We start from the raw sequence: 22,709 nt of genomic DNA, 5'->3' as shown, positions 1-22,709 counted from the left end.
GTTTCTACTGTAGATTTTAAAAAGAAAAATATTAAAAAAATCTAAACTAAAACTTAAAATCTAAACCCTTAGAAGAGGTAATATTTTAAACAGTCAAAACAAATCCGTAGCAGGGGAAAAAAAAAACAAAACACCAAAAACAAAGAGTGCAAATAGCAACTGGAATAATGAACCTCTCTGCAACTAAATGACTGTTACTTAGGAAATGCTTGAAAGTTTCAGATATTGTTATGAGGTGAGCTCATGCCTTCTAAACCTGCATCTAATGAAGAGCCTCAAACTGCCTCATCTTTTGGGGACTTCTGGCATTGATTTCAGAAATGGAAATGGGTATATGACAAGGGATAATTGTTTTAAACCAAAAGAGGACAGATTCAGACTAGATATAAGGAAGACATTTTTTTACAAGGGTGGTGAAACACTGGAACAGGTTGCCCAGAGAGGTGATAGATGCCCCATCCCTGGAAAGATTCAAGGTAGGGTTGGATGGGGCTCTGAGCAACCTGATCTAGTTGAAGATGTCCCTGCTCATGGCGGGGGGGGGTGGGTGGACTAGAAGATCTTTAAGGTCCCTTACAAACCAAACCATTCTGTGAATCTATTATTATATAGAGATAGTGATGGAAGACATGCATTCACCATCAGTTTTTCATATTAATTATTTTTATTTAACTTCAGAAGTTAACTGGAATCATGCTAATTTCTTCCTGTGTTCTTCTCTCAAAAGTGTTGCAACCCTGTGTTAGATAAAACCGCATGAGAATAAGCTAAGCGTAGGCCATGACAAAACACATGTTACCTAAACTATATTCAGCTGAAGTTTTTTCTGGCCAACAACTACAGAGAAAATGAGCTTCTTTCCAGAAGCCACTACCATGTTGACATCAAATGATTAAGGGAATGATTAATAAAATCAAATGTATTGTTAGAAGTTTGACTTTAGGACAATTGAAACTAATGAGTTGTTAATGGTTAATTCAAGATATAAGTATATCCTGCTAAGCACTTCGTTAAGCACCAATAAATCCATTGTCCAAAAGAGCAACTTCAAAAGAAAGCACCCCTACAAGACAGATGAGCTGACTGGAAGTCGACCATGAGGAATGAGCTCAGCAAAAACTAGGGGAAAGGTAATTCCAGAGGGAGATCGTGACCACCACTCAAGAAATCCCCCCAGACCCAAAAAGAAGTTGAGACCGAGTATGTGAACTAATTAACGAGTATGTGAACTAATTAACGTGAGAAGAGAGAGAATTACTTGACAAATAGGAAACCGAATGCTAAGTAATGAAGGAGTTTAGTAACTTGTAACCAATGAAGGCTGATGTCTTTGCTTGCTGAACTGTATAAATAGTGTAAAGTTTAGACAATTGGGGAGCTAGGCATTTGTGGGTGACCACCTAGCTCCCTACTTTGTGCAAATTAGAATAAAGAAACAAATACCTTGACTAGGTGTGCGAATTGGCACTACACACAGAGTAACAAGTCTGCCTAAGGGACAACAATGTCACTACAAACACACTTGCATAGGTCCATGTAAGCCTATTAAAAACATCTCTACACATGTACAGCATAACATCTTCCAGCAACTATCTTCCCTTCCTTGTACCTGTACCGCACATCACAGCTCTTCAAAACATCAGCATGTGACTGAGGGAAAATATTCACATACACTTTCTATAGTTCTGATTCAGAAAACTTGATGACTCCAAATGATTTTTTTTAATTAAGACTTTAGATAAAGAGACAAGCAAAAAAATTGCAGTAGGTATCATAGAGGAAAGAAAACTGTCTCCTAAATACAATCTAAGGTGTCTTCAAATGCACATAGAAAGTATTCTAAAAGAAAATAACCCATTACAAGGTGTAGTCTTCTACTTCTGTCAGTTCATGAAGTTCTACTTGACTTCAAAGTTCTCACAATTTCCTTTTTTGTTAAAGAATGACATCACAATTACCAGACATAATCCAGAGGCATCCAGGCTTAGTATGTATTCTTCCTTTGCTCTACACAGGGAATCAACAATGCAAACTTCGTCAAGATAGCAAAGCCACATATATAAAAGAACATGTAGTGAGCAGAAACACTATCTACAAAGGCTTGCCATAAGGAGACTAGGAGAAAAAAAAAAGCATAAAGCAAAAAAGGAATCAAAGCCACTATTTTAAATTTTAAAATTCCTACTTAATCCATCTAAAACAGGAATTTTTGCTTAAAGAGAGATGGTATTTAGTTGGTGAACTACTACAGTTTCTTAATTGTTGAACAAAATTTAATGGGTAATCTGAAAGAAGTAACAGTAACCTTTTAAAGATCATTTGAAAAAAATAATTCATCCATGATTCATCTGATAAAGAATGTCTTATAAGAGGGGAAACTGAGTGCCTCCTCAGGTTTGATGCTGATCAACTTGTAGAATGAAGCTTACTATATCTTTCAGGTATCAATTATCTACAGATTAACAAAGTGTTAAACCCTTCCATCATCTTCTGAAGAGATAATCCCCAGAATCTTGTTTTAATAAATGCCTATCCTAAAAATCACAGCACTGGCTCCTTCTCTGGGTATGGGTAAAGCCATCAAATATAGTTTAAATGGGTTTAAAAATAAATAAATGTTTGTACGTATTAAGTTGTCAAGATAAAAACCTGCATGATTCTCTGACACTTATTTTGCACACTGTCTACTGGTTTCAATTATAATTCTGTCTCAGTAAGTGAAACAAATACTGGCCCATGCAAAACTGAAACATATGATAGTTCTGTGGTTGTATAGTTTTGTTTCAGGGTTAAGCTAACTACTCAGTAATCCAAGATTAAATTTTAAATGATAGCTACAGAGCTTCTGCATGCAAAGAATTATACTCTCAACTGCTGAACTGCTGCTTTGTACTACCTGTACAGATACTGAGACAAACTAATATTTTCTTTTTACCTGTGGAAAAAACTGAATATTATACAAGTTATTCTGTGTTCAGCAATACTTTGCACAATTTGTAAGAAACTACAGCACTGACCAATAACCAACACAGACTGATAATTTTGTTTTTCCTCTTTACCAGATGTTTGAGGACTAAACAAAAAGCAATCAAACTTTTAGACCCTATAACGCTGGTTCTCATTTGTCCCTCTTAGCTTTCACAATTGTTGCAGCTACTTCTAAAGGCCTATCCCCTCAGCTCCATCTCTGTAGACTGAATTTTGTTTCCATGTAGAAACTCCCTCAAGAAGCAACTGTTATTATCTTGAGAATGTTTGGTTTAGTTTTGCACACACTTCTTTCGTTTTAAAAGATTTTAGTAACTTTAAATAAATTTTAAGTAAACCAGTAACATAATATTTTAAAACAGTAAATAATATAACATTTAAAGACAATAAATCAAGTAAACTAGATTTAATCCTCTCACCATCTCACGTTGGGCGCCAAAACAGGACTGTTGTGGTTTAACCCCAGCTAGCGACTAAGCACCACACAGCCACTTGCTCTCTCACTCCCCCCTTGCTCTGAGGGATGAGGAGGAGAATTGGGGGGGGCGAGAAGGCAAAACTCATGGGTTGAGATAAAAAACGAAGTTACTTGGTCTGGATTGCTCATAATATGTCCATTTTCTTCTAGCCACTCCACAGAGAAGAATAAAATCCAAAGAGGGAAAAAAAAAAAAAAAAAAACCATAAGTGATGTGCAATACAACTGCTCGCCACCCACTGACTGATGCCCAGCCAGTCCCCAAGCAGCATTCGGCAGGCCCCGGCCAACTCCCCCCAGTTTATATACTGAGCATGACATTCTATGGTATGGAATATCCCTTTGGCTGTTTTGGGTCAGCTGTCCTGGCTATGCTCCCTCCAGCTTCTTGTGCCACTCCAGCCCTCTCACTGGCAGGGCCTGAGAAACTGAAAAGTCCTTGACTTAGTATAAACATTACCTAGCAGCAACTAAAAACATCAGTGTCCTATCAACATTATTCTCATACTAAATCCAAAAGACAGCACTGCACCAGCTACCGAGAAGAAAAAATACTCTATCCTAGCTGAAACTAGGACACCAAGGAAACTAATGCAACTCAAGATTTTACAAGCTGGGAGGAATTTATGGTGGAAAAAAAAATAAATAAAAAGACTAAACATGCATGCTTTGACTATACAATTAGAAGTCATTGGCAATAGAAATTTTCAGTCCATATCCCAGACAGAATAAAAACTATTAGAAGTTATATATATGATCAAAGCAGTTTAGGGTATCAGTAAAACATACAAAGTCATGCTACCCAGATTATTATTTTTTAAAAAATATGAGTTCGTAACATTGTTGCAATTTAAATTTTCTAAGATAACTAAAGAAAGATTTTAAGAATATAGCGCAGCATTATCACATTGGAAATGGAAACACAATGCAGCATTTCCAATTCTACCTTACACGACAGCTAAAGCAGATTTAAACCATGGATGGCACGGATAATAATGACAGTGGTGAGTATCTACCAAGGATTCTTGAAGATTTTTAATGTGAGGGGAGCTACTGCTGGAGAACCCACAGTTTAAGACACCTGCTCCTCCTCAACGTCAGCTATTGTACTCCTCCATTGTACAGTCAACTCATCTTTCAACCTTCACCTTAGAAGTGCCACAAAATTCACTTTTGCTCAAGCAGAGTGCTGGGAAGTTTTTAACATAATGAAAACCTGAAGCACTTGCTTTTTGCAACAAACTACACACAGAGTAGGAGAGAAAGACAGGCAAGTCAAGGCAGTTTACCTCATAAATAACCCTTTGCTATCAATGAAAACTGATAGTACTCACTTCCACAGGTATAAAGGAGAATGGACTTTTTATAATTGTAATACCCATTTAAAGAGTTTAATACAAAAAGTCATGAATTTGAGCAGAACTCTGTAAAAGAAGTAACCAGAATAATGGAAATGAATGTCTTCATAATTTGGGTCAGAAATGTTTCTCCATTATAGACTCAATTTTATTCCAGACTAGAAGGGATTTTTTTTTTTTTTTTTTTTTTTTTTTTTTTAGATTTTTAGGAAGAAAGCATATAAGAATTTAAAAACTGTATTTCAGCTCTGTAAAACTGCTTTAGGTGGGGAGGAGGGAACACATGACTGTTCTGCTATTTAAGTGTACCTCCTGGTAACAAAGTAGCCTAAAAGTGCAAGGTTTGCCCTCTCAAAGTGGTGTCCCGGTATTGCTAGAACAGTTTAAAACCATCTAACACTTAAGCCTGTAATCTGACAATCCTGGCACACTTCATAGAGTCCAAATATTTTGCCAGGGATGGAAAAAAGCAAGGCATTATCATCAGAAGCCTATGACCCAAAGACAGAGTCTGCTTCTCTCCCTGGTACTGGGAGATACAAAGAATAAAACAAGCTGTTCCACACGCAGCCGAACTAAGGAGAACTTGTTTCATGCAGCTTTGTACCTTACCTTCACACTAATTTGAACGTCACCCTTTAACCCTTATCTATCTAGAGATACTATATATAGACACACAACATCCTACTCCTAATTCGGTGCTACATGGATGCTGGTCAATGCTATAAAGAAACATTATAACTGATTTCTTTCTAAGATAACAGGGCAGAGAAGGACTAATTAGGGCTTATACCACATTCAGCCAAGACAGTCTTCATGAAGTCTGCAATAACAAATTGTCTTAAGACTTGCACCCCTCTTCCAGATACAGCTGATAATGGCAGAGAAGGTTCAGAATTTGGTACGATTGTTTCTGTAAGAAATCAAGCTAAAGAATCACACAGTACTCATGATCTTTAAGGGACACTGATAGATAGGGAAATACTACAGAAAGTGGCATGCAATAGTCAGCAAGTTGAACATACCAGCAATTTAACTCAGTGGTGACTTATCAAAACCCTGATTCAAAAGAACAGGGCTCATGATGAAATGCTCTTGCAATTTAGCAAGTCATGAAAATGAAGGTGGTATAACCAATAGTAACCTAAAATGTTGAAGTAATATAATTAAAGTCTCATTCAACCCCTATTCATTTGTAGCTTTACTTCACGGATACAACTGAATCTGCTTGCATGAACTTCTAAATTTTGCAAACCTAGAAATTTTGTTGTTTCACATGAATTTTATAAACTTCAAGAACTTAAGTATTTATCTTTTTGTAACTGCCAGACTTAAAAGTTTTTCTTCCAAACCAGTTCCAAGTAATTTCCAACTAATCAAAAAAACTTGGTGGGGAGGGAGCATAACAGAAGCAGTTAATACTTCAAAGTTTTCATGCTTTTTCTACTGCCAGGGGCAGAAATTGTGTACTGCTGACTACATATGGTTCATACAAATTGAGTAATACTATCTGAAACTTTCATTATACTAACACCATGTAAAGAATAACAATACAGCCAAGTATCATGATGCTATTCACTCTATTTAGGAAGTTGTTGGGATGGAATTGGAGAAGTGTCTTCCACTCCTCAGCCGAGGAGCTCTGACCTTGCTGGGGAAAGAAAGGAAGATTCATCAACAAATCCTTTGCCTTTGTTATAGGACTACAGTCCAAGGTGGCAATAAAACTAGTGTTCTCCGATTTTCATAGAATATAGGTTTCTCTATCATAAACAACCCATTCTTTAGCTCCCAGCATTTGGACTAAAATCATAGCAAAAGAATGGGGCTCCAAATTGAGCTAGAAAGACTGTGGTTCCTTTTTTGGCTATCAATTCATTTGCTGTATGATTTTTGACCTAGTCAAATTCACCTCTTGGTGCTTCAATTTTTCTTCTGTCTTTATCCCTTTTATCTACATTTCTTCAAATTTGAACAGAAACAGAACGGCACACCTGTTCAAGGCTCTAGGCACTTCTGCCATAAGTTAAACAGGAAACAGAACACTGAACAGCCTCCCTCATCCCCTCTACACACATTTCTAAAACCTATCACGGTCATTCACAAAAGCATTCACAAACAAATGTCCCCTCTGAAAAGTCATGAGGGCAGACAAACTATTTTGGACTAGAAATGGAACAGACAAGCCTATTCCTTTGAAAGAAAGAAATGCACCTTAGCAACAAAAATAGTTTTTGGTAAAGAGAACAAATAATACAATATGCATTTAGAAAGTAAGTTTTCCAAAGCAGGGTCTTAACTACATTTTTGTGAATCACATAGCACAATGCCATTCTCTTATCTCAAACAAATAGCTCCTATAGCAGTATGATTACAATCAACACTACCATTTATTGTGTTCTTTTCAAAGAAAAAGCAACATGCAAAGCAAGCAGGTTTGTCTTTTCAAGTGTCCACCTAGAACCCCAACATCAAATCAGGTTCTTCCTTTCAAGCACACTTCTTTAGGTTCTGCATTACACTTGCACAAATCCCTCAATGAAAACAGTTCAACACTATAAATGTTTGTTTCATTTCCACCATAAGATATCCAAAAACCTTAATCTTATTAGCACCAATGGTTTTACATATGAATAGTAAATTCAAATTGAGCAAAGAGAGGGGAACAACTTTATCTCATTTTCTAGTAAGAGCAATGACTCTACATTCCCAAGAGAAAAGAACAGAAACTATAGCTATCAATGTAAAAATATAATGTTCAGAATACAATTTAGAAATTCATCTGAATAAATTAGTTACTTTATAAAGTTCCTTTTCAAAGAGGTACAGCCTAAAACTACCAGGAGCTGGAGGTGTAACAGTAATTCCCTCACACTGAATAAGGCTAAATATATCAGTTCTGTAATGTAATTTTCAGGTTCTTGTAACTTTCATTATTTACAGATTTTATCATTTTCACATTAAATACATAAGAAATTATTAAACAATTTATCACACTTTATCAATAATATCACATAAAGTATTTCAAGCATTTAATAATTTCATCAACTTCTCTTCCTTAACTAGTTAAGCATTTTGCCTTCATCATTCTTATTGGAAGGTAATTCTGTTATCTTTCTTCTGCATTTTAGAGCTTTATATCAATTTCCAGACTAGAATTATTCAGACTCAGCTTATATTCCCTTTTTCTTCCATCATCTTTGCCTGTAGTTCCTCTCCTTTACAAATGTGAGCCCTTCCAGAATATTTAGAGAACTCATTTGTACTATCCCTCAGCAACCCCCTAAGGATGGAGCTGTAGAACACAAGCAGTTCACAGATTTGACAAATTTAACAGCAGGAGCATCACTACAAAAAAAACCTAAAAAAACAAAAACATACACCCCAAGAAAACCTAAAAAATAAAAACTACCCAACACCCCCCCTTTCCCACCCCCCACAAAAAAAACAAACAGGAAAAAACCCAAAAAACATCCAAATCCCCACAAAAAAAAAATAATCAAAAACCAAAAACAACCCACCACCACCAAACATGGTCACAAGCTCATCTTCAGAATTGTTGTACGAATAGATGAAATAGAGTATCACTCAGTAAACACTCAGCTAATTAGACAGAAGCCACGTAAACAAATTAGTTCAGACTGCTGCACAGTAAGTTATTTTGTAAGAGGAAACTCAGCATAAGTTTTCCCAATCTTCTAACCTCTACATTTGATACCATTTGATTATTTTTTTTCCTGAGCACAAAGGAACCACACACAGATGTCATCTCATGCATATACTCTGATATTTAAATATCTCTACACAGATATATCTCTCCTGATTGATTCAAAAACCACATATGCTTTTTAATAGTCTCATTTTACTGATGACTAACTAGGTATTTTGTAATAATATTAATATACATGGATCTTAGCTTTTCACCTGGGTATGACAGAGGAAGCGTATCTGCTTAAAGCAGAAATTGTATAATAAATCTCTAAATGTATCAATATTTGGCACTTAAATTTCATTCTACTTCTATTTCTGCCGCTTTCAAGTAATCAATTTTTTCCTGACAAGTATTCCCATCCTTCCTTGAACTGACAATAGCTAGCAAATTTAAATCCTCAAGCGATATATTTTTTTTTTAAACTGGATTTATTAATAAGCCATGAATAAACAGCTTTTAGATCCATCTTCAGAACTTGTATTTACTATTAACAATCTTTTAACATTTAAGACTTTTTTTTTTTACAATAAGAGTGCATTCCTTCTTGCACTTACCTACAAAATGAGATCCTATACCAGCATCTAATTTTTCAGTAGTTAAGACAATAATATAATTTGATCTTTTCTAAAGAACATTTTAAGTATCACTACTGTGAAAGAATACAGTTAAAGCTATAGAACAGCCTCTATCCACAAAAAAAGTCCATCCATAGGAAAAGATGATAAAGAATAAAAATTTTACTTAGTAATTGAACTTGTAATTATGATTGGCTTGAGTAACACCTCTGTACAAGATACTTCAGTACAACTATCCCCACTCTTTCTTTCATCATTTAAACATAGAATTTCAAAAACTGGATATGGAAATACAGTACATTAGATACAGAAATTTGAAAATACATTTTAAAAACTACCTTTTAGATAAACATCTTAGTCTAACAAATATTTAATTTCATTAAATCCACAAGGTACCATATAACTCATCTTAGACGGCAGTTATTCTCCTAAACATTGTGCTTAAATGAAACTATGTTCACACTTGGATTATACTGAATATGTCAGCCAGGTAAGATTTAACTGGTCCTGTATTTTAACACTGCTTTCTCTCAATAACTCCTGTTGCTACACAAGCATAGATAATCATAAACAGAAGTTAACCACAAAATCATAGATCTATGTAGGCTTAGAGGGATCTCTGGACCAACCCTCTCCTCAAAGTAGGAGTAACTTGAAAGTTATATCAAGTTTCTAAAGGCCTTACCAGTCAAGTTCTTAATATCTCCAAGGATGGAGATTCATTGTGAATTTTTTCTCCCTTAAATCCAATCAGTATTTCCCTTACTGCAACAGCAGCTGTTGCTTCTTTTGTTGTGCACCTCAAAGAAGCCTGTCTTAATCTTCTATATAAACACTCATTAGCTAAAGGCAGCATTTCAATCCCTCTTAGCTTTCTCTTCACCAGAGTAAACAAACCCAGCTACCTTAGATTCTTCTACATATCATGCTCCAGTCCCCTAACAATCTTAGTGGCCGTCTGTCACACTCCCTCCAGTTTGTCAGCGTTTGGTTTTGTGCCTTTTTTTTTTAAAAAAAAAAAAAAAAGTGTCATTTACGTTCTGGTTTCAGATCAATTTTGTCCTCACAGGCAACAGCATACTTTGTTGTTACGACTGTCTTCTACGCATTCCGAGCCCACCTTTTCATTAATCTTGTCCCTTCAACCAGCTTCCATTTCTACCCCACTATGTTACAGCTAGAAGACTTTGCAGGTTTTTTTCCTCACTTGATGTTACATATCACTTACACACTTTGTCTCACAACATGCTCCATTCCATCTCCTCCATACTGACAAATAAGGCCAGCTCCCTCTACCATTAGGCCTCTTCACACTGACAGAACAAAGCCTTTAGGTGTTTTCCGTATACAAAGTACATTTCCCAGATTAACCACAAGTCCTTTGCATTCTCCACCCTGAAATCTCTTGTGAACAAAATTCTCCTTGAAAAGCATGGAAAACTTGTTGATTGTCATACACAAAGTAAAACTTGTATATCCTTATGTATATAAGATTGTAAACATAACTGTATTTATCTACTTCATGTACCCACAAATTATCCTATCTTTCCGGAAACTGAAAGGCTATTGCAACTTCTAGTTTAGAAGGCAGCTACACAGCTAAGGTAATGAGCTACACTCACCATTTTTGAAAACTGCTTATTTCAGGAATGGATTTCATTATTTTCCTGATGAAATCACTGAATGAGTTTTAGTTTGGTACAAGAACCGTAGTCATCAAGATTTTCTCTATCCACATATTGCCAGTATTCTGGCTTAGGGCTGCTCTTCAGGCTACTGTGCATCAGCTCAACTATGGTAACTGCATATGACTTCCTGCAGCTTTGCAAACAATATCTAGTAAAAGTGCAAATATGCCTCTGTCAATATACAAAAACATTATGCTAGCATACTTTGACAGTGGAAGTTTAGTCCTAGAAAACATCTGCCTTATACATCAGGAAGCTTTCTATTTCATTTACTTTTACATTAACATGGTAATTTTGATAAAATATTATAGAATCATAAAATATCTCAAGTTGGAAGGAACCTATAAGAATCAATCATCAAGTCCAGCTCCCTGCTCCTCGCAGGGCTACCCAAAATTAAGCCATATGATTAAGAGCATCGTCCAGATGCTCCTTGAACTCTGACAGGCTTGGAACTGTGACCACTTCCCTGGGGAGCCTGTTCCAGTGACCAACCACCCTCTCAATGAAGAACCTTTTCTTAGTGTCCAATCTGAACTTCCCCTGACGCAGCTTCATTCCATTTCCTCGTGTCCTATTGCTGGTCACCAGAGAGAGGAGATCAGCACTTCCCCCTCTGCTGTCCCCCTTGAGGAAGTTGTAGACTGCGAAGAGGTCACCCCTCAGCCTTCTCTAAGCTGAACAAGCCAAGTGACCTCAGCCACTCCTCATAAGTCTTGCCCTCGAGGCCTTTCACCATCTTGGTCACCCTGCTCTGGACACACTCTAGCAATTTGTTGTCCTTCTTATACTGAGGCACCCAAAACTGCACACAGTACTCGAGGTGGGGCCGCACCAGTGCAGTGTAGATTGGGACAATCACCTCCCTTGACTGGCTAGCTATGCTGTGCTCGATGCACCCCAGGGCACGGTTGGCCCTTTTGGCTGCCAGGGCACACTGTTGACTCATATTCAACTTGCCATCAACCCAAACCCCCAGATCTCTTTCTGCAGGACTGTTCTCCAGCCTCTTGTCCAACAATTTGTATGTACAACCAGGATTACCTCATGCCAGGTGGAGAATCCAGCACTTGCTCTTGTTAAATTTCACACGGTTGGTGATTGCCCAGCTCTCTAGTCTATCCAGATCTCTCTGTAAGGCCTCTCTACCCTTGAGGGAGTCCACAGCACCTCCTAGTTTAGTATTGTCAGCAAACTTACTTAATGTACATTTGACTCCTGAGTCCAGATCATTTATGAAAACATTAAAAAGCACTGGCCCTAAAATACATACCTTACATTTTAAGTTTGGATTAAATATGAGATGCAGGTGTCTGAATCACCCCACTGTTATTTTTAATTTAGACCACTCACAATATAAATTAAAATTGTATTATGTACATAAACAGAAAAACTAGAGCAAAAAGTAGCATGATCAGTTGACAAAAGTTAATCCCATGACTTTCTCTTAAGTTAATGCATCAGGAAACTGGAGGACTAAATAGAAATTAATATATTAAAAAAAAAAAAATCATTAAGTACAGGACAACCCAAGAATCAGAGATACCGAGTGAAAGTAATAGCACTAAAGGTGCTGACATAAAGCACAGGGTAAAGTTCCATGTAACAGCTGAACTGTTTCAGTGGCTCACTGTCACTGAAAGCTATTGCTCCCACAACACTCTCCAATTCATTATTCATTTCAATGAGAAAGGATGATAAGTTAACAAATAGGAGGATAAGAATGAGATGACCTAATCTTATCCTGAAAGAAGGCACTCAAGAAGAAATCTATATTTTAAGTTTCTAATGCAATTAAGAGTTGGATTGAGAAACAGGAGAGAAGCACTAATCATTTCTTTATCTCCCTTTGCTGCCTCCTGTGTGTTTTCAACCACTAAAACAAAATCAAATATGCCTCCTTTCCTACTACTGTTGCTACTGGCAACTTTTCAAAAACATTATTTTGCAAAAATCTTCCCTCAAATTCAAGTATTTATATCTTACTGCTTTCCTTTCCTCTCAGTTCAACTCATTAGCCAGGTTTCCTTCCACGCTGTCCCCATTGCTTCATGCAAAGATCAAGAAAAACTATTACTACTGAAACAGCAAGAAAAAACAGGATTAATCCTGCTCCTTTTGCTCCCTCAGGACAGGAGGGCAACACTGTAGTGTATTCAATATAAGTATTAGTAGAAAGAGTGGCGAGAAAAGTGCTTTGAGAGCACTGATGTGCTGAATTCTTCTGTCCAGCCTGTCAATATTTCCAAATTCTTAAATATTACACAGTTAATTTAAACTTGAGATGTGTACATGACCCCAGATGTATATGGGCAAAAAGCTACAAAAAAAAAATTACAGAGAAAGGTCATGGAAACTTTATCATCAATGATAAAGATTACCATCTTAACAAAAGGCCTCTCATCTCCAACTACTACAGAGACTATCTGGTGATCTGAAGTAAATAATTTTTTTTGTTTCACCTGTTGCTATCATCTTATCAAGAGTTGGTCACTTCAAAACACTCACATCCAAATGTTTAGTCCACTGTTAAACACCCTATTGGTCCCACGTACCAGAAAAAAGCCTTCAGCTATTCTAGACCAATCCTAGGGTTACCTGTACCTCTAGCAGGATAATTATATAATGACAAGCATCAATATGTCAAAAATCACGTGCAAGAACAATGTAAAATAAGCTGGATTTAAAATAACACTATATATGATATCCACATCAAAATAAACACATACAATTACTATTAACATCCGCTATTCTAATTGACTTAAGTCACTGAAGGCTTTCTAACATGCTGTTCTGCAGAATTCACAAAAATCTTACCTTACACCTTTTGCAATACAGCAGCATAACACTAGCAAACTCTGACCATTTTCACTGGTACTACTGTAGAGAAAAGACATTTAAGGCCTCACCAAGTTACTACAATTTCTATTTTTATACTGGACAAGTTACCCATGGTAGCCTCTGGAGAGCCAAACTAACATACTCAAATTCCAGCTGATGTTTCAACTTGCCAACAAACTCATAGCAGCTCATTGGAAGTTTTGCTCTACTGAATAGACTGAGGGAAAACAACTTACAGCTGACCTCTAAAACATCTATATATATATATATGTAGATAGTTAACCCATTATGTAACATTGTTTAGACAGCACTCAATATATAGCATTACTTTGAATTTAATCCTCACTGTCCACTGAAAATAGCTCATTTTGTACAGGTTCCTATTTCAGATATTAAGGGCAAGGTCTTCTCTAACTTGAATTCTATTTAGTGGACAGCTTGACCTCCAACTCCAAATTATGCATCCATGCCTTCAAAGCAGTAACAGCTTCTGGTTGAAGCTTCAGGAATACTTTGGCAATGCCTCCAACACTGTCAGATAATAACCTTCAAAAAGCTTAATGACCCAAGATGATTTATGATTAATGAACAGCAGCACTAATAAATGCTAGAAAATAAGTAGCCCTTTTATAAAGAGGCCCAGGCTTAAGTAGCAGTATTTCTCAGAAATATATATGGGTCTTGTAGACCTGTTCACTGGCCTGTCAAGAAGCAGAAAGTTGTCTGGGTTCTAAAAGGTAGTAGGCAAAGATGTTTCATCAACATAACTTGTGGTGGACAGGGAGAGACATTTGTCATTAATCCCCAGGTAGTTCTTTCCAGCTTTTAGCAAAAAAAAATTATACTTGAATTCTGTACATGCCTTATTCCTTGTTCACAATGACAACATCCTTAAACCACATTCTCCATCTTTTTGGAAATTACCATCACAAGATTAAATGTATGATCAAATTTACTAAAGAACAAGCATTTTCAAATTCCCTCATTTCTAATACAGTTTGGTTTTGTTGCTTTTCTTCCCCTTGATTACAAAGGGATAATTTTGAACAGAACATGCAATCTGAAAGTTGTAATACTAAAATATGAAAAAAACTTTGATTCTTACCATTCATTAAAGAAAAAAAATAGAAGAGAAATATTGTACATGAAAAATGTCATGGTATTAAAAATTCTAAGTGCATCGAGTAACAGCAAAATACTGGAAACAATTCTTAAAGCAAGGTTCTCCCAAGCCAATAAGGGGAAGCCTTAGAGGAAAAGACATCACCATCTTAATCAGGGCAGTAAAAGACAAAAAAACCCCAACACACACAAAAAAAGGAAATGTAAACATAAGAATGACAGGAAAAGCCAGGGAGGTATGCTAAATAATTAATATACATACATAAAGGAAAACTTAATATTTCAAGGTTTGGGGCTGGTTGTCTGTTTACTCTTATACTTTTTTTTTTCCTTCACAGAATTTTCCTTATATTCTCCATCCAAAATTGTCAAAGCCATAAGCCACACTAGTGTCAGAAATAAGAATAACTATTTCAAGTAAACAATGTATTCCTAGGTTTGTCACTCCACACAAATAGCTAAGTGATACCACTTTTAACAAATGACAGAGAAATCTGAATTGAGTGACTGCACTCTAACTTGAAAGACAGCAGCCTGTCCACACTAAAAATTACCATTTAATTAAACATCATTAGCAGACATCACTCAAAATAGGCTCATGTTCTAAATAGGAAGGGAGAAATATATCATCCAGAATGGATTCTTCAGTCAATATGTAAGGAATGCATGCAGCAGCACTATGACAGATTTTTAATCTACTTTCTAAAGAATGTCCTTTCCAGGGATATAAATTAAATGGCAGCGTTAAGGAGGGTTCTTAACACAAAAAGTAAATAAAACTGGATAGAGAGGTTTCATTAATCAATTTTAAATAAAAGCATTTTTCCTTACTTTTCCAGTTCTAGAGAGCCAGAAGATCATAGCCCTGTATATCAACTATTTCTCACTACAATTCAAAAGTTTTAAATATACTAAATTTATACAATATGAAAAACTTTCAAAACTCCTGCTCTACCTACTGTGGAAAAAGCATTACTGTTCAGGTAAACAAATTGACTAAACAAAGTAACTACTCAATAATTTAGGATAGGGTGTGCACCAACTAAGCATGGTCACCCTGTACTGGTTCTGGCTGGGTTAGAGTTAATTTTCTTCATTGTAGCTTGTATGGGGCCATGTTTTGGATTTGTGCTGAATACACTGTTGATAACACACCAATGTTTTCATTACTGCTGAATAGTGCTTATACTGAAGGTCTTTTCTTTCTGCTCCTCGCACTGCCCCACCAGCAAGTAGACTGGTGGTGCACAGAAGTTGTGAGGTGACACAGCTGGGACAGCTGACCCCAACTGACCGAAGGGATGTTCCATACCGTATGACATCGTGCTCAGCAATACAAGGGGGGAGATTGGCAGGGGGCCACTGCTTAGGGACCGGCTGGGCATCGGATGGGTCAGTTAGTGGTGAGCAAAAGCTTACATTAATGGGTTTTATGCTCTCCAAGTACATATACTACTTTTTTTAGGCTTAAGGAAATTTAGACATAGCAGTCTTGAAGATAGAAAGCTGTAAAACCATGCAACCGCTGCCCTGTCATATGAACCTGACAAAACAAGCACAATAGGTAGGTTTAGAGATGACAGGTTGTCATGGTTTAACACCAGCCAGAAACTAAATACCATTTAAGTACTCATTTACTCACTCTCCCTTCCCCCCCAACCCCCGAAGAGGCATAGAGAGAAGAATTAGGAAAAGGTAAAACCCATGGGTTGAGATAAGAACAGTTAATAACTGAAATAAGGTATATTATTTTAATAATAGTCATGAAAAGGGAGATAACAAAAACAGAGGAATAAACCCCATGAAAAACAAGTGACACACAATACTATTGCTCACCACCTGCTGACAGATACCCAGCCGGTCCCCCAGAAGCAATCAGCCCCCTCCCTGCAATTTATACACTGAACATGACATTCTATGGTATGGAATATTCCTTTAGCTAATTCAGGTCAGCTGTCCTGCCTACGCTCCCTCCAAGCTTCTTGTACACCTGCTCATTAGCACATCACAGGAAACTGAAGAGTCATTGATTTAGAGTAAGCACTGCTCAGCAACAACTAAAACATCAGTGTGTTATCAACATTATTCTCATACTAAAACCAAAACACAGCACTGTACCAGATACTAAGAATAAAAATAACTCTATCCCAGCTGAAACCAGGACAGTAGCCACCACTTATTCCATCCCATTTACATCATGTTCAAGTCCCACACTTTCCAATACATCCCATCCAAACAACATCACCTTCCATGACATTTGATATAAACACACAGATATTATTCCCTTACTCTACAGGCCATCCCTACAAAATGCCCGTTAAGTACATTTAGCCTCAAACTTTGGGCTCCATCTGTAGTAAACAGTCATTCAGAACAGTTCTGATTCCACCAAACCTGCACTTTCCCAGTTTCATCAAAGTTCATTCTTTATTAATCTGGGTGATTTTTACTGTAATACCCTTGATATTGCATATATCTGCACAGAAGTAACAACATACATTCTTATATAGCAACTAAAACCACACAACTCTTGGGCTATTCTCACTCAAAATCAAATCCCCTTGAGGTACACATCAGACTTCCCCACCCTCCAGCATTACCCACCAAGTGCGTCCAGACCCTTAAGTAAAAGCAATCTGATGAATGCCCTTGCCTTTGCCAGAGGCAGGAATAGCACAAATGTTTCCCAACCATAATTTTTTACATCCACTACAGGAACTTTATCCCCTTCTACAGCACATAATATTTTTAATTGGGCAGGGCCAGGTCAACTGGCAAGAGCCTCTGGTGTTGACTAAAGACGTGGCTTTTGCTAAATGTGTATCCCAATGTTTGACAGTCCCACTACCCATTGCTTTCAGTGTAGTCTTTAGCAGTCCATTACATCACTCAATTTTCCCAGAGTCTGGTGGATGATGGGGAATGTGATATATCCACAATGCAGCAGCCCAGATGGCCTTGCCTCTGCATTGCCAATTACTCTGCTTCCATTGCCGTAACCACCCCCACAGGGCATTTGCCACCATCCATGACTGAGTACAAAGGTAAAGCATTGGCCATCTTTCTCATTCTGCAACGTCTAAAGCCAGCTGGATAGCTTTCACTTCTGCAAACTGGCTCGATTCACCTTCTCCTTCAGCAGTTTCTGCGACTTGTCGTAGGGGACTCCATACAGCCACTTTCCACCTCCGATGCTTTCCTACAATACGGCAGGACCCATCAGTAAACAAGGCATATTGCTTACCATGTTCTGGCAGTTCATTATACAAAGGGGCTTCTTCAGCACGTGCCACCTCTTCCTCTGGTGACATCCAAAAATCTTTACCTTCTGGCCAGTCCATAATAATTTCCAAAACTCCTGGGGGATTGGGGTTTCCTATCCATTCTTGTGTAATCAGCGAGATCCACTTACTCCATGTAGCATCAGTTGTGTGATGTGTAGAAGAAACCCTCCCTTTAAACATCCAGCCCAGCACTGGTAACCAGGGTGCCAAGAACTACTGCTTGAACTATCTCCTGTTTAATCTGTTCAAAGGCTTGTGGTTGCTCAGGGCCCCATTGGAAATCATTCTTCTTCCGGGTCGCTTGACAGAGACAGCTTACAATCAGACTGTAGTTTGGAATGTGCATTCTCCAATAACCCACAATGCCTAAGAAAGCCTGAGTTTCTTTCTTATAAGTTGGCAGAGACAGGGCTGTTATTTTGTTGATCACATCCATTGGGATTGCATGACGTCCATCTTGCCATTTTATTCCCAAAAGCTGGATCTCCTGTGCAGGTCCCTTGACCTTACTTTGGTTTATGGCAAAACCGGCTTTCAGAAGGATTTGGACTATTTTCTCCTCTTTCTCAAAAACAACTTCTGCTGTATCACCCCATACGATGATGTCATCAATGTATTGCAGATGTTCTGGAGCTCCACCCTGTTCTAGTGCGGCCTGGATCAGTCCATGGCAGATGGCAGGGCTGTGTTTCCACCCCTGGGGCAGTCGATTCCAGGTGTATTGCATGCCTCTCCAAGTGAAGGCAAACTGCGGCCTGCACTCCGCAGCCAAAGGGATTGAGGAAAACACATTTGCAATATCAGTGGCGGCATACCACTTGGCTGCCTTTGTTTGCAGCTCATATTGAAGTTCTAGCATGTCTGCTACAGCAGCAAGCAAAGGTGGCGTGACTTCATTCAGGCTACGATAGCCCACTGTTAGTCTCCATTCTCCATTAGACTTTCGCACTGGCCATATGGGGCTATCAAAGGGTGAGGGGGTCCTGCTGATCACTCCTTGGCTATCCAGTCAATGAATCAGCTTACGGATGGGAATCAGGGAGTTGCAATTGGTGCAATATTGCCAATGGTGCACTGTTGTGTACAGTGATCAGCACCTGTTGTTCTCTGACCTTCAGCAACCCCACAACAGAAGGGTCCTCTGCTCTGAAAGACCAGGCAAGGTAGACAGTTGCTTAATTTCCCCCCAGCCCCAAGGCAGCTATACCAAAGGCCCACCGGTACCCTTCTGGGTCCTTGAAATACCCTCTCCTAAGATAGTCTATGCCAGGGATGCACAGAGCCTCTGGGCCAGTCACAATGGGGTGCTTTTCCCACTCATTCCCAGTCAGGCTTATTTCAGCCTCCAGTACAGTTAGCCGTTGAGATCCCCCGTCACTCCAGAAAAACTAATGGGTTCCACCCATGTATAGCTTGATAGCATTAGAATACACTGTGCACAAGTATGTACTTGTACTCCTCTGGACCTGACGTGCCAGGCTATCAAATCCACACAGTCCAGTAAACCTGGTTGTCCCTCTCTTCCACCTGGCTGGAGGCAGGGCCCCTCTAGTCCTGGTCATAGGATTCCCTACCACAGCAGCAAGCAGTGCAGAGGGGCCATCACGTGGAGCAGTTGCAGTCCAGCCCATTTGCGTCTTGTGAAAACAGATTAGAGCCCCTTCTCACAGGATCAGGAGTAACGTCATCCCTTCCATTCTGTCTGGGAAACTGCCCACTGGAGACTGGAGCAGCAGCCTTCCTGGAAGACTCCCTATTTGTGATTGGTTTTCCTTGTAATTCACGTACCCGTGGCCTCCAGGACTGAGGTAGGTTTTCCATCTCACCTCCTCATGTCCCCTCCACGGTCCCACAGGTAAAACCACAGGGTACCCTGTAGTGTGTACCTCCTATGTTCTCCCTCTCCAGCAGAAGGGCGCTTACTGTTAATAGCCGAGATATAGGTCCCTACAGGTGGGGAGTAGGATCTATCCTTGTTGAGTTGCTGGACCAGTTCCTGGACAGCCCAGATGAGGGAGGTAGAGATGTTATTTTCATATGCCCAGAATCGGTGAGCCATTTCATCCGCTGTCAGTGGCGCTGCATCTCTCCAGCTCATTACTGCCAATGAGTTGATATATATGACGATGGCGCACTCCATAGAAAATTCTGCCACACGGGTCACGTGCACGGGACTTTGTCAGGATCTGTGGGTAACTGTGCGTTGTCCTGGTCATAATAAATCATCTCTTTCATGGCTAGCTCCCTCAGGTACTGGATATCTCTATTGCAGTCCACTTGCCTGGGCAACATCTAATATCCTCCTTGAAGGCATACCTTTCCTTTCAGGCTTGACAGGAGTCACCTCCAAAGACTGAGGACTTGTGCCCCTCTTCCAGTGGCCTTGTCAATGCCCCCTTCTCTAGAAAAGTGATCCCAGCTGCTTGGCTTCCCTACCTTCCAATTCCAATCTATTAGTCCCATTATCCCAGCATCAAAGCAGTCGGGTGATAACGTGCTCACCTGGATGACGTCTAAAATCTTTTTGCCTATCCGACAGCTCATTCAGGGATAGGGATCGAGTGGTTACCTCTTGTTCTGGCTCTTCCTCCTGTTCCTATGATGGCCCCTGCTTCACCCTCCTTTACTTAATGAGCTTGACTTTTGTGTCCATTTCTTCTTGTGTATAGGGGCGACTGATACTTACATGGGTTGGTCCTCTGGTTCAGGTGCATCACCCATCACAGGGGGTTGGGAGCAGCCACACTGCCTGTTAGCTGGGTCCGAGTAGTCTCAAATAGTTGCTTAACCCTAAACAAGACCTGAACAACATTCATGTTTCATAGCTACAGGACCATACTGGTTTCAATATCCCAAGGATATTCAAAATTCTCAGATACTTCTGTGATTAGACTGGAGTAGAAGGGGGAGATGTCTCTTCCGTCAGTTGGCTCTCCAAGGAGGAAAGACGAAAAGCATAATTATTAATCGTTCACATTAGATGACTCCCAAAGTACAGAGGTGACAGCAATGCTGAGTACACAGACCAGATTTGTCTTGCAACCAGCAATTCTATCATAAGTCTGTGTTACACAGTATAACAAAATGATAACCTTAGCCCAGCCCTCAGAGGTGATAAAGAACACAACAGGAACATATACTCCAAGTAAGGTGTTACCCATCATAACTCTGAGAACAAGCAAAACAACTCTGAGAGCAAATAAGTCAACCTACAGATGTTCTGCTTACCTTCTATGTACTTTATTCTCCGGGCACTTCAAATTACTACCGTCTTCTTTTCCTAAGAATCTAAAACTCACTGCTGTGGAAGAGGGGGCTAATTATAGCCATCAATTACTCTGAGGCTTTAATACAAAGCTTTCTACTGCAGAATTCAGACAGCACTATTGTCCCTGCTGTTGCTAAGGCAAAGTTGAACTGTGGCCCATATGCTACAAATACATTAACAGCCACAACTTGACCATGCCAATAAACCAAATCAGTAAAACTGAAGACTAGATTACTCAAGTCATGCTTAATTTTTTAGTTTTAATAGAATGTACACAACTGCATGCTGAGCACTTGATTTCTGTAATTTCTTCAACTGCAACAATTTGCAATGAAGTATCCCTGTTTGCTAGCAAAGGGATGGATTTTAAAATGCAGGAAAGTTATATTTGAAGTGTCACAAAGTTTTAAAGATTTTGAAAAAACATAAAACCCCACTGAAATGGGATTATCATTACTATATATTTTAATTACTTAAAAATTAAACATTTCAAAATATCCTAAGTGTTATATATTTCAGGTCATCCTGTTATGAGCAAAACAGTTATAGCCGTTTGCCTACCATCATTCACCGACATGAAAATGAGTATGTACAAAGATGTGAAACACAGCACTGATATATATGTGCGTATGTATATATATATAAAAAAAAAAAAACACAAAGCAGTACCTCCAAGGGAAAACTAAAGCTTATCTTTGCAGTCTTCCCTGGGATGCAAGTGATATACAACCACCTTTTAGAGAGGTAGCTCAATCTTTCTAGTGTGAAACATTACCATTATTTCACAAGTCAGGCTCATTTGGGAGAAGATTCTCAGTAGCTTTGCTACTGTAGAAGGAATAAAATCAACTTGCTTTTTTTCCAAATTGTAAATTACCACAAAGGAGACCCAGAGACTACACATCTTTATGGGAATATTCTGGCAATACAGAATCATTAAAAATGAAGCATGATACCCTTCTAGTTTCTATTCATATGCCATTCAAACAGAGACCAGAAGCAACAGAAATAGATCAAGCCTCAACTACCTTAAACTTGCATCAAGACTGATACATACACTCAAGTAGCAATAAGGAGTAGCTAGTTTTCAGTTCCCTGTATTTCCTTTTTTCATTTGACTCTGAGGCACCTATATGGGTAGGGACACTATCTTTTGCTAACTATTCACCCAGGCTTTCAAACTACTGGATTCCTGTCCTGTTTTCCAATAGCATAATATCTAACTTACCACCAGCCTCTGTGATAAAACATACAACAGAAGAGCAACTAAGTAGCAGCAATAAGGAAAAGATCTGTTCCTGTAACAACAGGCTGTTTACCTCCTCAAAAAAAAAAAAAAAAAGTCTTTACATTAAACTCACAGGACATGATCCAGGGACACATCTCAATTCATAA

At 38.6% G+C, this 22,709-nt stretch overlaps 1 protein-coding gene across 7 annotated transcripts in view; it reads right to left on the bottom strand.

Annotated features, from left to right (window-relative positions):
* Positions 1 to 22,709, bottom strand: part of LOC129783123 (nipped-B-like protein) — a 167,614-nt gene that overhangs the window by 133,258 nt on the left and 11,647 nt on the right. The gene's annotated exons all lie outside the window — the stretch shown is intronic.

The sequence above is a fragment of the Falco peregrinus genome, chromosome W (assembly GCF_023634155.1).
Source record: "Falco peregrinus isolate bFalPer1 chromosome W, bFalPer1.pri, whole genome shotgun sequence".
Lineage (NCBI taxonomy): Eukaryota > Metazoa > Chordata > Aves > Falconiformes > Falconidae > Falco > Falco peregrinus.
Note: the sequence above shows the minus strand (reverse complement) of the source record. Positions and strands in the feature narration are given on the sequence as shown.